The 15103-nt window shown below is 49.1% G+C and overlaps 1 protein-coding gene across 8 annotated transcripts in view; it reads right to left on the bottom strand.

The window, feature by feature from the left end:
• The window catches only part of PLEKHA2 (pleckstrin homology domain containing A2), an 82810-nt gene extending 68408 nt beyond the window's left edge, over nucleotides 1-14402 (bottom strand). Inside the window, exons 1-2 of one of the 8 annotated variants that reach the window (XM_053269965.1) lie at nucleotides 14387-14402; nucleotides 10999-11107 (exon numbers count right to left, since the gene is read on the bottom strand). The gene's annotated coding sequence lies outside the window, so the exon portion shown is untranslated. The other 7 variants (XM_053269964.1, XM_053269961.1, XM_053269966.1 and 4 more) reach the window with 7 other exon arrangements.
• Nucleotides 14403-15103: the final 701 nt, after the last annotated feature.

The raw sequence follows: 15103 nt of genomic DNA, 5'->3' as shown, positions 1-15103 counted from the left end.
TCTGTAGGGCTTTCCTGGTGTGCCCTGGAACATTCCTTTTGGGGGATTTCTGCAGTCTCCTCTAGTATGTCAAGATATTTTATACATTATATATGCTACGTTAGTAAAATCTCTTTATCAGAGCTTAATGATGTATGAGCTCAATTATTCATGTGCAGGTACAGTATTTATCAATAGGCTACATGAAATTGGAAACAGCCATTTACTGGCTGGTCACCTATGTTGACTCAGAATGACCTGAAAGTGACCAGGCAAGGATGCATTGCAAATGTTTTGATCCTTATTAGTCTAGGAGGCCCCAACTGCTGCCTGTGTCTGGTACAGTCCAGACACAGATCTATCACCTCCGTGTCAATACAGTCAGATCAAGCAATTGCTACTGCCTTGGATTTTGCTAGAATAAGACAGTTCCTTGAGTCTCGGGGCTGGTTCACACACGCAGGATGACCCACCTGCTTCCTGTGACTTCAGCATAAGTTTTCATGCGCTTAAGTGCAATGCTGGTACAGAACAAGCCATTAACTCCAGTCATCAACTGGAGGCCCCTGGTCCCAGTCTCTCCCATGAATTGCCAACAGTTGGGGCTGAGGGAGATAGATGTGGAGCTTGGCATAGGAACACAGGAAGCTGCCTTCTCTTGAGTCAGACCATTGGTCCATCTAGCTCAGTATTGTCCTCACAGGCTGGCAACGGTGTCTCCAAGGTTGCAGGCAGGAATCTCTCTCCGCAATATCTTGGAGAAGCCAGGGAAGGAACTCGGAACTCAGATGGTCTTCCCAGAGCGGCTCCATCCCCTGAGGGGAATATCTTGCAGTGCTCACACATCAAGTCTCCCATTCATATGCAACCAGGGCAGACCCTGCTTAGCTAAGGGGACAAGTCATGCTTGCTACCACAAGACCAGCAATCCTCCCACTGTTGTGGGCAGCTGTTTTGGGCAGGGGATGTTGGTGGGCACAGGTCTAGTCTGAAAGATGGATCCCACTCTTTTGTCAAAGTAGCTGGTAGATTTAGTTGCTGAGCAGGGACATACTGACATATACACACAGCCTATAAGGAGGAAAGCAGCCACCTAAAGGCACAGTGGAGAAGTAACTTGCCTAGAGAATAAGAGGTTGCCGGTTCGAATCCCTGCTGGGATGTTTCCCAGATTATAGGGAACGCCTATATCGGGCAGCAGCGATATAAAAAGGTGCTGAAAGGCATCATTTCATACTGCGCAGGAGGAGGCAATGGCAAACCCCTTCTGTATTCTAACAAAGACAACCACAGGGCTTTGTGGGCGCCAGGAGTTGACACCAACTCAAGGGCACACTTTATAAGGAGGAAAACTGGTCACTTTACTGTGCTGGTGAGCATTTAACGCCGGGGCGTAACTATAATAGGGCAAGGGGAGATAGTTGTCCGGGGGCCCACTACCTTGGGGGGACCCCCAGAGGCAAGTCACATGACTGACTCCCCCAGCTGCGCACCCACCCAGGCTTCCTTCAGTTGTGTTCATCCTCCGAAATGGATGTGAGTGTTAAGACCTGGAGCTACCAGAACAGCATGTCTTTCTCTAGCACCCTAAATGAATTGCATCGTCCACAATTTACAAAACTGCTTTTTGTTACCACTATTCCGCCTCATTTGAGATTTCTTTACTTCATGAGCTGAGCTTCAGTTGGCGGGGGGGTGCATTTTAAAATCTTGTCTCTGGGCCCACTCCAACCTTGCTACGCCCTGTTTAACGCCCCACCCCCAGCTATAAAAAGGGGGTTGTGTACAAAACATACCAGTCCTACTGACCCTTCTTTCTCAGAACTTCATCCCCCGGGAAGGTTGCCAAGTTCCTCTGCGTCTTTCTCGTCTATACAACTTCCTCCTCTCTGGGTGCTCATACAGCACATGGCTGCCTTGCAGATTTTAGAAGAGGAAGGCGCAGAAAAAAACCCCTTTCGTCAAAACGGGAACAGAAGGGCCAGAATGAGGACCACCGATGCTGAATGTCACCCTCCCCCCCTCAACAATAATTGCCCTCCCAATACAGAAATACAGATCTTAAGCACTAAAGCCAACTTTGTCGCTGGACATGCCCAGACATGTCACTTATCAAACTGCAAAGGGGATTCCAGGAGAAATAGATCGGTGCAGAAGTCCGCTGATGTTTGAACGTCCATGCAGCACACTTCTACAAAATTTATGGTTGCCAAGATTTTTTTTCCCCCTCTGGCAAGACTCCTGTGCCTTTTAACAGGTGCAGGCCAGACTGAAATCCAGTAGCTGATGCTCCCCCCCACCCAACCCCCAGCATGCAGGTGAAACTATGAGGACTTATCCCGCTAAATTCCTGTCTGTAATGCAGAGACTGAGACGTGTCAGACAAATTGATAGCGAGCTTTACAGTACTGAACAAGAGGCAAAAGAAAAACATCTCTCTCACACACACACAAGCATTTTGAGAGCTGGCATAGCAAAATTGCTAAGATGGGGGTTCTCAAACTTGGGCCCCCAGATGTTGTTGGACTACAACTCCCATAATCCCTAGGCACAATGGCTGTGGATGATGGGAGCTGTGGTCCAGCAACATCTGAGGACCCAGGTTTAAGAAGCCCCATCTCAGTGGGGACTGCAGTTCAGTGGCAGAGGACATGCTCTGCCTTCAGAAGTTCCCATGCTCAATCCCTGGCAAGGCTGGGGAAGATCCCCATCTCAGACCCTGGAGAGCTGCTGCTGCCAATCTGCGTAGGCCTTGCTGAGCTAGACAGATCAGGGGTCTGACTCAGTATCAGGACAGCATCATTCTGCTACTTTTAAAGGCACCCCAAATCTTCTGCTTCCAGATTACCTCAACATAGGAAGCTGCCTTAAATGAGTCAGACCACTGGTCCATCCAGCTCAGGACTGTCTACACTGACTGGCAGCAGCTCTCCAAGGTTTCAGGCAGGAGTTTCTCCCGGCCAGGGATCACACATACAGAACCTGGAGCTTTCTGTATGCAAGCAGATGCTCTACCACTGAGCTACAGCCCCATCTCCTAAGGGGAATATCTTACACTCACATGTAGGCACCCATCCAAATGCAAACCAAGGCAGACCCTGCTTAGCAAAGCAGACAATTCATGCTCGCTACCACAAGACCAGCTCTTTTCCCCATCATAGTAGGACTGACTCTCTGTATACTCTGGCAATGCCTCTGGACCACATCACACCAACCATTGCCTTTTGAACTGGGTAGGGAGGGCGTGCGGGGGGCGGGGGGGAGAGGAGATACGAGACACACATCTCTGAGTTTCTCACCTCCCACAAAGCACCTCTAGAGGTTTTCCAGGCTTTGCAAACACATGCAGGTTTGCAGCTCCTTCGATGCTCAGGTCACAGCCTCTCCCACAGTGCTGATCTGCAGCATAACCGAAGCAAACCAAAGCTACCCCATGAGCACATCTGGTGAGCAGAGCACCCAGGGTCCATAAGGGCTTCCTTAAAGTATTGCACACACACTTAGCAAAAGCGTGAGACGTAGGGAACGTGATGGGAGACGCAGACACACATCGAGAGGCACATCACCGCTCCGAGTCACAAGGGCTGCAGCCCAACTGCGGCTTATCTGCATGGCTAAGCAGAGAACAGTAAAATCCGGGAACTTTGCCAAGGCATCGCCAAGGCACATGGGTACTATGTTCTCGCTAGAAACCTGCATTAGTTTTCTGCTAGTTTAATTGTTAGGGCTAGCCCCATAAAATGGGCAATTGTATAATTTACGGCCAAAAAAAAAAAAAATAGAGCTAAACCCCAAACACTGTCTGGCATCCACAAAAAGCCTCCAAAAACAACCAGGGTGAAAAGGGAAAAAGTATTGATATTTATAGAATTGCAACATCAAACAGTCACAAACACATATACAGGTGGCCCTCCGTATTCGCAGGGGTTCCGTTCTCGCCTCTAGGAGCAAATACGGAAGCCACAAATAACAAAGCCTTGAGTCAATGGGAATTGGAGGGCTTTGGGCCTGTGAGCTTAAAAACGGCCCCCAAAAGCAGAAATAAAGGGAATAAAGCACAGTACCTTACTCTCCAGGCCTCCAGCTCTGCCCCTTCAAACTCACAAATACTCGCATTTTTTAGAATTTTTTCAAAAATTCTTGGGTTTTTTAATTCTTGGGAGGATTTTTTTTTTTTTAAGAGAGGCATAAAATGGTTCTGTGCTGCAAAATGGTGGACGGAGATGACATTGGAAGTCATTTCCGGCCACCCAGGAACCACGGATAGGGAAAATTTTGCCTATTTTAAAAACTGTGCATAAAGAAAGTGGGTCCCTGTGAACCAACGGCAGATATGCAAAACTGTGGGGGCCAGGACCACGGATAACGAGGGCTACCTGCATCAACATACAGTGAAAAGGACTCCAAATGCGCATGTACTGGTATAAAACATGCTCTCAAAAAGATACTGACTAGATTATTTATGATTAAAGATTCAAACATTCAGAAACATGCACATCAAAGACACTAAAATGGACCCCCAGTGTTTATGTTCTGATATGTACCAGATTTTCATTAGAACCACCAGACGTGTTTCAATAACAAGCAGTTACCTTTAGACGTGTAAAAATACTACTAATACAGAAAATATGAATTTCCAAGCCGAAAGAGCCATCACCACCCCGCTAGGAATGGTTGAATCATAGCTTTGACTGCAGATCTCACTCCTATGAAGCCTCACACTCATTTCCTTAAAATCCCTATTTTAAGGAAACACATACAATCATAGAGTGGGAAGGGATCTCGGCGATCTTCTAATCCAACCTCCTCCTCAGTGAAAGGAAACTTTGTCTAACCTTTCTGTTCTTCTTGCTTCCTCAAGCTAAATCAGGGCTGCACAACTTTGACCCTCTGGATGTTTTTGGACTCCACTCCCATCAGCCCCACAGTGGCAAAATCAGGGATGATGGGAGTTGTAGTCCAACATCTGCAGAAGGGCCAAAGTTGTGCAACCCTGAGCTAAAATATGTTTGCAACTGTCTTACTGACGGCATGTATATGGCACCTTTCCCCCATCATGGAACTCAAGGCGACAAAGATGAGGTCCCTAGGTAGTCAACCATCTGGGACTGACCAGACCTAAACTTGTTACGCACAACAAGGTGACTGTATCCTCAGATAAAAAAGGTGAAACAAGGATGCTAAAGATCCCTAGTCCCCACAATGCAGAAATACATTAAGGCCTAGATTATACCTGCCACAGAATCGGGGTACAGTCTTGAGTGACAAGACTGAACTGTAACACAACAGACCAGCGCAGACAGGGAAGATTGCATTTCTGAATGCTCTTCACTGTCAGTAACACCCTGCAAGCCGAAAACTAGCACAGCAGACAGAACTGATGAGGATTATGAATACTTATATATTTGCAGCAACAACAAAAAGTTCACTAAACAGTTTGCTGCAACAGCCAATAGGAAAGCGTTATGCTAGGGCTAGATAGATCCAGTTGCTCTTCCTCTGCTAAAGGTAAGAAAGTCACACCTTTAAAAGGTGCCTCTTTGCTTAGCTAGCAGGGGATTGGGCAAGAACTTGAACCCTGATGTGATTGGTTTTGCTTTATTTAATGTGCAGAGTTGTGCGTTCTTACAGGGTTAGGAAGCATTCAGCAATGGCATTCCTCTCTTGCAGTTTAAAGTGGTACAGTCATTTCACCACCTCTTTCTGTTGCACGTTTAAACTAGGCTTGAACATAAGAACAGCCCTGCTGGATCAGGCCCAAGACCTATCTAGTCCAGCACCCTGTTTCCCACATTGGCCCCTTGGAATAATTCTTGGAAGCTCACAAATCACGATATGAAAGAAGAAGAGAGCTGGTCTTGTGGTAGCAAGCATGACTGGTCCCCTTAGCTAAGCAGGGTCTGCCCTGGTTGCATCTGAATGGGAGACTTGATGTGTGAGCAGCACTGTAAGTTATTCCCCTTAGGGGATGGAGCCGCTCTGGGAAGAGCAGAAGGTTCCAAGTTCCCTCCCTGGCAGCATCTCCAAGACAGGGCTGAGAGAGAGTCCTGCCTGTCAGCTTGGAGAAACCACTGCCAGTCTGTGAAGACAATACTGAGCTAGATGGTCCGGACCTATGGTCTGACTCAGTATATGGCAGCTTCCTATGTTTCTATAAAGCATGCCCCCTGCAACTCATATTCAGAAGTATCCTGCCTCTGAGCTTGGGAGCAACCAATAGCCTTCAAGATTAGTAGCCATTGATGAAGTTGCCCTCCATGCATTTATCTAAGTCCCTTTTTAAAGCCATCCAAGCCATATCCCATGGCCAAGAATTCCATAGATTCATTATGTGCTGTGTGAAAAAGTACTTCATTTAATCAGTAAATTTTCGGCCATCAGTTTCATGGGATGACCCCTGGTTCTAGTGTGGTGAAAGAGGGAGTGAAACCTGTCTCTTTCTACTCTCTGCACACCGTGCATAATTTTAGTGACTCCCCTTAGCCGTCTTTTTTCTAAACTAAAAGGTTCCAGATGCTGTAGCCTTGCCTCGTAAGGAGGCCGTATCTTTTGGGTTCCCTCTTTTGCACTTTCCCCAGTTCTACAATATCCTTTTTGAGGTATGGTGACCAGAACTGTACACAAGATTCCAAACGTGGCCACACCATCGATTTGTATATGGTCATTACAATATTAGCATTTTTATTTTCAACCCCCTTCCTAATGATCCCTAGCATGGAATTGGCCTTTTTCACAGCTGTCGTGCACTGAGTCAATATGTTCAGTAAGATGTCCACCACAACCCCAAGATCCCTCTCCCAGTCAGTCGCATGGCGGGGGGGGGGGAGCAAGTTTGAGACACCTTGGTGTACGAATAGGACAAATAATTATATGCTGCTTTTCAACAAAAGTCATCTCTACTGTTTCGGATACACAGGAGCGAGCCTCTAACCGGAGTGGCCCTACACTTCAGAGTCCCACCAAAAGCGGAGTGTTGCTGCTGCTGCGTCCGCTTCTGAATCTCAGGAGGAGGACGACAAGGAGATGCCCTGCGAGCACCCTTCGTGCTTCTTAGCGGAGGCCCAGGTCCCGGCTTCAATGGATGGACACACACGCAGGAATCCAGTTCCTGCTGGTGGCGACTCAGCAGGCGGGACTCCATCCACGCGCTGGCCCAAAAAGAGGCTCTGGCAAGGGACACACCCACCCAGCTCACCCGCTGCCGCGGCACGGCAAAGTCGTCGCCGTCGCTCGCTCCAGCGCCAGAGCCCGGGGGGTGCGCCTAATAATCACCCCAAGCCCCCTTCCTTGGGAAGAAGGACCATTCCCGGGCCTTCCGAATCAACACGCATCCCAAACCATCCCAGTCCCACCCGAGCGCGACTCCGTGCAGCCCCCTTTTGATAACGGGGACGGCGAGGGGGCGCTTCCAGCTCAGGCCACGGCTTGGCGCCTCTTTCCTTGCAGCCGGGGCGCTACTACTGGTGGGAGTCGGAGAGGGAAGCCAAGCCTTCGGAGATGCCGGGTCCCTGCCCAGACGGCCGGCAAGGCAGTCGGCGTATGCTCAGAGGCCCTCTCGCTCGCGCCGAGGCTCTCAGACTCCAAGGGCCCCTCTCCAAAAAAAAAAAAAAGCTGAGCGCGCCAGGCGGGGAGGGAGGCAGAAGCCAGCTGGGTCTGCGTCCGCGCTACGCCTCCAGGGGCTAGCCCAGGCCCAGGAGGAGACATCGGGCACCCGGCCGTGCTCGCTGCTCCCTCCGGGGGCGCACCAGCAGCAACCTCGCCGCTGCTCGCCCTGCCTGTCGCGCGCTTTCTCCTCCTCCTCCTCCTCCCCGGCCCTCCACCGCGGGGCCGTGGCGACTCACCCCGCTGCTGCTGCTGCGTCTCGGGACAGCGTCGGGGGCTCGGCCGACGGGCCTCCTGGGACATGGCCGTCGGGCTGGGGCTGCTGCCGGCGGCTCCCCGCAGGGCACCCGAGAGCATCAGGGGGGCCGCGCCCGTCGCTCGCCAGCGCCTCTTTTTTCCGGGTTCGTTACGCTTCCCAGTCGCCAAACCCAGCCCCGGATGTGAGTGCCGGCAGCAGCAGCAGCAGGGCGCGCACAGGAGCGCCCGGGAAGCCTCGCCGCCGCCCCTGGCTGGAGATGCGCCCCGCCGCTGCCCGGCCCCGCCTGGCTCTCCTTAGCCGCCCTCTGCAGCCCGTTGGGCTTCCCCGAACCCTCCGCCCAGGGTTGATGCGCATCAGGTGCACCTACCTGGACACGGTTTGGGCCGCGCGGGGGAAATTGTGCGGCTGGGAACGTGGGGGTGGAATAAGGGACAGAGCTGTAGAAAGAAGAGGAGGGAACAGAGGTGCACTTAAGTGATTGGGGGGCCTGGACCTAAAGGCCGGTGGCGCAGCCTCCCTCCCCCCCCCCGAAGTTAAGCATCACCCCCTAAAACACACACAGAGTGACACTGTATTTTTAACACTTGGGTTCTTGAGGGCACAAACAGCAACTGAACTCACAAGAATGTAAGAATATAAAACAAGTATATTCATGCAATTATGCATTAGCAGAAACATTTCGACATGCAACTTAGCATATTCCTATATCCCATATATTTCTTTCCCCACTCTCCACTCTGTCCTTGGAGGAAGAGCGGGATATAAATGTAATTAAATTGAATTGCAGGCCAGCGGTGACCACACCAACCAGGACAGACTATGACTAAGGAGGATTTGGGGGCCCCCAAGGGGATATGAAGGCCCTGGACTTCAGCCCCGAAGTCCAGGGGTAAGACCACCACTGGGAGGGAAATGGCTCAGCCCTCAATTATAGTTTGGGAAAGAAGATAATCTAATCTTATTATTTCCAAGGCACCTTTTTCCTTCTTCCCCTTATTTTCCTATCCTTCCTTCTCTCTCTTTCTCTCTCCTCAGCTCTCCATCTGTGCTCATTTCCTCGACCCTGTGTTATATATATTTTTTCTTTTTTAATTGAACAAAAAGGGTTTGGGGTCACAGGTTGCGGATGTCAGGGGCTGGGCCGGCTTCTTGTGCTGTTGTGGGGAAAAGCCTAGAATAAACCCTGCCTCTACCCTTACCTGCAGCCCAAGGCACAGACATTAAAGCTGCAGCTGTACACCTCCTGCTTTGGGCCAAGGAGGGTCATGGATATGACACCAGTGGGCCTTACTTCCGTGCATAGGATTGCCCTGCAAGGCTGCAACACAAGGCACACTGAGGAACACCTAGGAACATAAGCTGCCAGTACCAGTACCGTCTACTGAGTCAGACCATTGCTCCATCTAGCTCAGGATTGTCTACTCTGACTGGCAGCAGCTCTCCAGGGGCCAGGCAGGGTTTTTTCTCTCCCTCCATGGAGATGGCAGAGATTGGACCTGTTGCTGGAGGTGGCAATGGCAGTTGGATTATTCGTAGTCAGAAAGCCAAGAGTTAATTTTACCTTTTAGCGATGAAGGGGTGTGGGTGGTGGGATTCTGTTTATGTATGTGAATGGATTCTCAGCGTACCAGCTTTGTGGGGCACACAGACTCACAGACAGGGGTGTAGCTATAATAGATGGATGGGTTCAAAGAACCTGAGCTCCTGAAGGCCCCCAGCTCCACCCCTCCCTATCTTCTTCATTGTCTCCTTCACTCTGAGGGGCCACCAGAGAGAGGGGTGAACACAGCCCCCTCTGCCCTAGCTACAACCCTTCTCACAGACAAAAGACTTCTCTCTCTCCCCATCCAAAACAAACATGTAACCTAGCTAAGTTTTATTATGATTCTTTTAGTATCCCTCACCAGCTGCAATGGCCTATGTCCACTGGGAATCCAAGCTTGAGAAGCCCGGCCTTAAATCAAATGCACACTAATGTGTGCCGATGACAAACCTTTCAGGCTGAGAAGACTTTTGGTCTGTACTCAAAAGGGAACTTACTTATTAATCATATTTGCACGTCTGATATGCATACCTCTAGGTGGTGTCCTAAGAGAAAAAAGCAAACGGATAGTCTTTGAAATAACACCTATTCATAATCAGCAGCTTCGTGGTTAAAAATCGTAGCAAGTGAAACTAGTTGAATCTCTTGTCATTTGAAACTAGGAGGGAATGGAGTGCCCTTTTGATGTATACCAAGGCAAGGGGATTAAGACCTGTGGGAGCCACACTGAGGTTTGCAAGAACCAGAGACACACATGTGATACTTCCAGCGTTGTACAGTTGATCTCGGATGTCAGGGGTCTTTGGCATCCTAGGCAAAGATTGACTTTGGCATCCCTCCTGCCGAGAAATGTGGCGCCCCAGCTTTAACATGAGCTGTGCAGGCTTTTCATTGACCAGGGCACATTCCAGATTGCACGCACAGTCCCACAGTGTCACGACGTATCCCTTAAGTGTGTGTCGTACTGCCTGTGTTATGACACCGCAGTCCCTGCACTGTAAGCAAGGTGCCATTCACATTTCCGATGCCTTCTTTTGGATCTTATTGCCACGTTACAGCCCTATAACACTGCATCAGCGTTGCCAAACAAACAAAAATAGCTGTATTTGCCCCTAACGCCTTACAACGGATTTCAACTGCAGTTTGAATTCGGCACACAAAACATCACAGTTTATACCACTTCTTGCGTCGTAAGGCTTGCAATCTGGAAACCACCCTGGCTGAATTATCAACCCACACCGATGACCAACCTGTGCTGGTTTGGGGATACAGTCAGGGAGGGAAAAGAGTTAAGGAGCTCAGAGACCTTCCTCTATTGTCTCCCTCCCTTCAGCAGAGCAGGCTCTGCAATCCTCAGGGCCAACCAACCACTTTACCTCCCTGAAAGGCAGCTCTTAACTGCACTGTGACGATTTGTCTTTCTGAGCTGTATTGATATGTTATCTTCCTTCTTGGCTTTCCCCCATGCTCCAAAGAGCAAAAACCTATCTGATGCTAATACAGCTTCATAGACCTATTTGCATGATTGACACTTCACATTTCTGAAATTCTGCTTGCACAGACTGAGCCCTTGGGAGTGTGGGGATGCATTTCTTGGTAGCAATGCCACTCCTACCTTATAAGTCCGTTGCAGGGGATAAACCTGGGTGGTGGCTGTTCTACTCCTTCAACTTTGTCCTGTGTAGTATTACAGGATTCCATCTTGTCACTGGTGGTTTGTAGCTCTATATTAGAGAGAGAGAGTGATATGAAGAACAGCATGGTATAGTGGTTAGAGCAGAGGCAGGCAATCTTGGCTCTCCAGCTGTTGTTGAACTTCAACTCCCATCAGCCCCAGCCATAATAAATTGCAGCTGGGGGTGATGAGTTGTAGTTCAACAACAGCTGAAGGGTCAAGTTTGCCTACCCCTGGGTTAGATTATTAGGACAGGCCTGGGGATGCCCCTGTTCAAATCTCTGCTTCCAGGACAAGCCTGTGGGGGTGACCTTGTAGTAAATATTTCACTGGGCTTTATTGCTTCAAGCTGCAGGTTTGTATAAGCAGAGGAAAGGGAGTGTTGCATGTTTTCTCCCATATAAAGAAACACAGAAAAATAGGATTCCAGGGGAAAGACAAAGATGAGTCTTTCCCCCCAATATTTTAATTGGGGGAAAAAACTCATTTTAATTTGCATGCTCTCAATATTAGGGTGTTTTCAAGCACACAAACTATCACTTGACATTCTGAAGTAGTGTCCAGGAAACGCTTTTCCACTTGATTCTACTCAGTCTTCCGTGTGCACTTTTTCTGTTTTGGAGGCCCGCATGTGAAACTGCATGCGAGAGCATTCTGGACAGACTCAACATCCCAGCTTCAGTTCAGTTTTGATGGCTTCCCATTTCCCCATTTTGCTGACAGATGAGAGAAAGAACCAGCTTGCTGGAATTTCCTCAAAAAATCACCCCTTTTGACTCCGCTTGCTTCCCCTCTAGTAACTGTAATGTTCCATAATTCATAACGAAAACCAGGGCAATTCTTGTGACTGCCTGAGGTCTGGATCTGACACATTTTTTTTCTGTCTCTGAGGGAGTCCGGTGGGAAGAGATTGCATGTGTTCCAGAACTATTTATATCATCTGGAGATCTCGCAGCTTGCTCCTGTGGCCTCTTCATGTTGGTGTGTCAGTGATGTGAATTCCGAACTCCATTTTGCTTTGGTTTACTAAAACACATCATCAGGGTGGTATTAAAAGTACCTTGACAGATACAGGCCCAGCAAAGAACGTGGCAACCATGCTGAAGAAGAGCTCTGTAGTCTGAAACATAACCGCTACTTGTACTTTTGAACCCCACATTTTCTGCATATCTTCTCACACCCTCTTTTGTGGAGTCAATACAGCCTGAGCCATGTTGCCAGGTCAGGAGAGCACCATGTTGCTGTTGCTAAGCAACACATGTCACCTTGGGGCTCTGGCCTAGCAAAATGGCCAGACTGGAGCCAAGCCATCACATGCCTGGAAGTCACTGTGGGGATGGGAGGGGAGTGGAGACCAACAGCTAGATGATGAAAGGCATCACCTCATACTGAGAGGGAGATGGCAATGGTCAACCCCTCCTGTATTCTACCAAAGAGAACCACAGGGCTCTGTGGGCTCCAGGAGTCGACACCGACTCCTCCAAGGTTGCAGGCAGAGTCTCTCTCAGCCCTATCTTGGAGATGCTAGGGAGGAACTTCCTGCATACAAGTATATGCAGATGTTCTTCCTAGAGCAGCTCCATCCCCTAAGGGGAATATCTTACAGTGCTCACATGGAGTCTCCCATTCAAATGCAAACCAGGGCAGACTCTGCTTAGCAAAGGGGACAATGCATGCTTATTACCACAAGACCAGCAGTTGAGTGAGGAGAGCTGGTCTTGTGGTAGCAAGCATGACTTGTCCCCTTGGCTAAGCAGGGTCTGCCCTGGTTGCATATGAAAGGGAGAAGACTAGAAGTGTAATATATTCCCCTCAGGGGATGGAGCCGCTCTGGGAAGAGCATCTAGGTTCCATGTTCCCTCCCTGGCAGTATCTCCAAGATAGGGCTGAGAGAGATTCCTGCCTGCAATCTTGGAGAAGCCGCTGCCAGTCTCTGTAGACAATACTGAGCTAGCTAGACCAATGGTCTGACTCAGTATATGGCAGCTTCCTATGTTCCTAGATATTAAACCCTGAGGTGGGCTAAAATTGCCAGCTGACCATAAGACAGAAAGTTCTGCTCCTATGCCTTTAACAGCAGCTTGCTGTGCAGAAATTGAAGCGTTTCACACTATCTGCAAAATATGCTGTTAAATATATGGGCTGCTTAAAAAATGGGCAACCATAGCACCATTCAACAAATGGGGTGCTTGCCTTCTTGGAGGGCTGGAAGTGAGCTGAGAAAGAGGAGAAATGATCACAGACTCCCCCTCACCCTTTCTTTATTTTGCAGAAGCAGAGACCAAATACTTGCGGTGGGCAGGGGTGATACGTGCAGCCAAAAATGGTATCTCCTGCTTTTATGGCTGCTTTCTTGATCTACTCAGTTCCCATTCTGGAAAAGAAAAAGGGAAAAGCACTTGCTTTCTCAACAAGACAGAGCCCTCAAGTGGCCAGGAAGGCTGCATGCTCAGCCGCCCTCCGGGAAAACAGCTGTGCCAGAATTGCTCACATCTGCAATTTTGCGTTTGGCAGACGTAAGGAGATTGTCTCAGGGGGGAACTGTCCTGACACAGGGATAAATGGTTGTAAATATTAATTGGAAATTAACGAGACGTTTGGACCCAGAAATGGCTGCTGATTCATGTCTCCCGTCGTTCTTGGTAATCCTGGTACAGCTTGGCCTGGTCCCAAAGATGCATAATTTTGGCCTAAAAACATCTGCCGGATGGGCAGTTTTGCCTGCCCACATAGCAGGGTAGCCAGATCACTGGGTTTGACTGGAAACTTTGGGGTTTTCAGCTTCCTTGCTCGAGTCTCCCGGGGAGGGAGTTAAATCTCAGGGGCCAAACTACTTTCCACAGAGACTATCCAAATTTTCCCAGCATATTTCCCCATTTATCAGTATTTTCTTCCTCTTTGTGGGGAAGAAGAACAAAGGCAGACAATAATCTGTGGAGAAAGAACAGGCATTCTGTGTATACATTTTTGGGAACTATAGGAGACAGAGGAGAGCTGGTCTTGAGGTAGCAAGCATGACTTGCCCCCAGGGGCGTAGCAAGGTTGGAGTGGGCCCAGAGACAAGATTTTAAAATCCCCCCCCCCATGAAGCTCAACTCATGAAGCAAAGAAATCTCAAATGAGGCTGAATAGTGACTATAAAAGGCAATAGATAGATAGATAGATAGATAGATAGATAGATAGATAGATAGATAGATAGATAGATAGATATCCTATCATCGTAAATTATTTTTTAAAAGGTTCTGTAAATTGTGGATGATGCAAGTCATTCAATGGTCCTAGAGAAAGACATGCTGTTCTGGTAGCTCCTCCAGGTCTTAACACTCACGTCAATTTCGGAGGATGAATACAACTGAAGGAAGCCCGGGCGGGTGTGTGGCTGGGGGATTCAGTCATGTGACTTGCCTCTGGGGTGCTCCCAAGGCAGTGGGCCCCCAGTCTCCCCTTGCCCTATTATAGTTACGCCCCTGCTTGCCCCCTTAGCTAAGCAGGGTCCACCCTGGTTGCATGTGAATGGGAGACTAGAAGTGTGAGCACTGGAAGATATTCCACTTAGTGGGTGGAGCTGCAGGTTCCAAGTTCCCTCCCTGACATCTCCAAAATAGGGCTGAGAGAGAGTCCTGCCTGCCACCTTGGAGAAGCCGCTGCCAGTCTGTGAAGACAATACTGAGCTAGGTAGACCAATGGTCTGACTCAGTATATGGCAGCTTCCTCTGTTCCCAGGAGGGGGATAATTTAATACTGATGATTGGTTTGAAGAAAAGGCTTTTGGCCGGGGGAGGCCTTCCATGAGAAAGGGCTTTCACCTCAGTCAGCAGATTATGGGTGTATCAATGAAGTGATAAGATGCCCTTCTGCCCCCTGCTTTTCAAAAGAAGGGGAGGAGGGAGCTGCGACTTGAGGCCTGGATTGTTCAGTTCTCCCCAAAAAGTGACCACAAGTCACCTGGCCTCCCCATCCCTTGAAATCTGCTCATGTGTAGAGTTGCCCTGCCCCCCTGAAATTCCAGTTTCACTTGGTTTTAAGCATCTCACCCAGATTGCTT

This window comes from Hemicordylus capensis, chromosome 8 (genome assembly GCF_027244095.1).
Source record: "Hemicordylus capensis ecotype Gifberg chromosome 8, rHemCap1.1.pri, whole genome shotgun sequence".
In the NCBI taxonomy this organism is placed as follows: domain Eukaryota; kingdom Metazoa; phylum Chordata; class Lepidosauria; order Squamata; family Cordylidae; genus Hemicordylus; species Hemicordylus capensis.
This window is presented reverse-complemented; position numbering and strand designations above follow the sequence as displayed.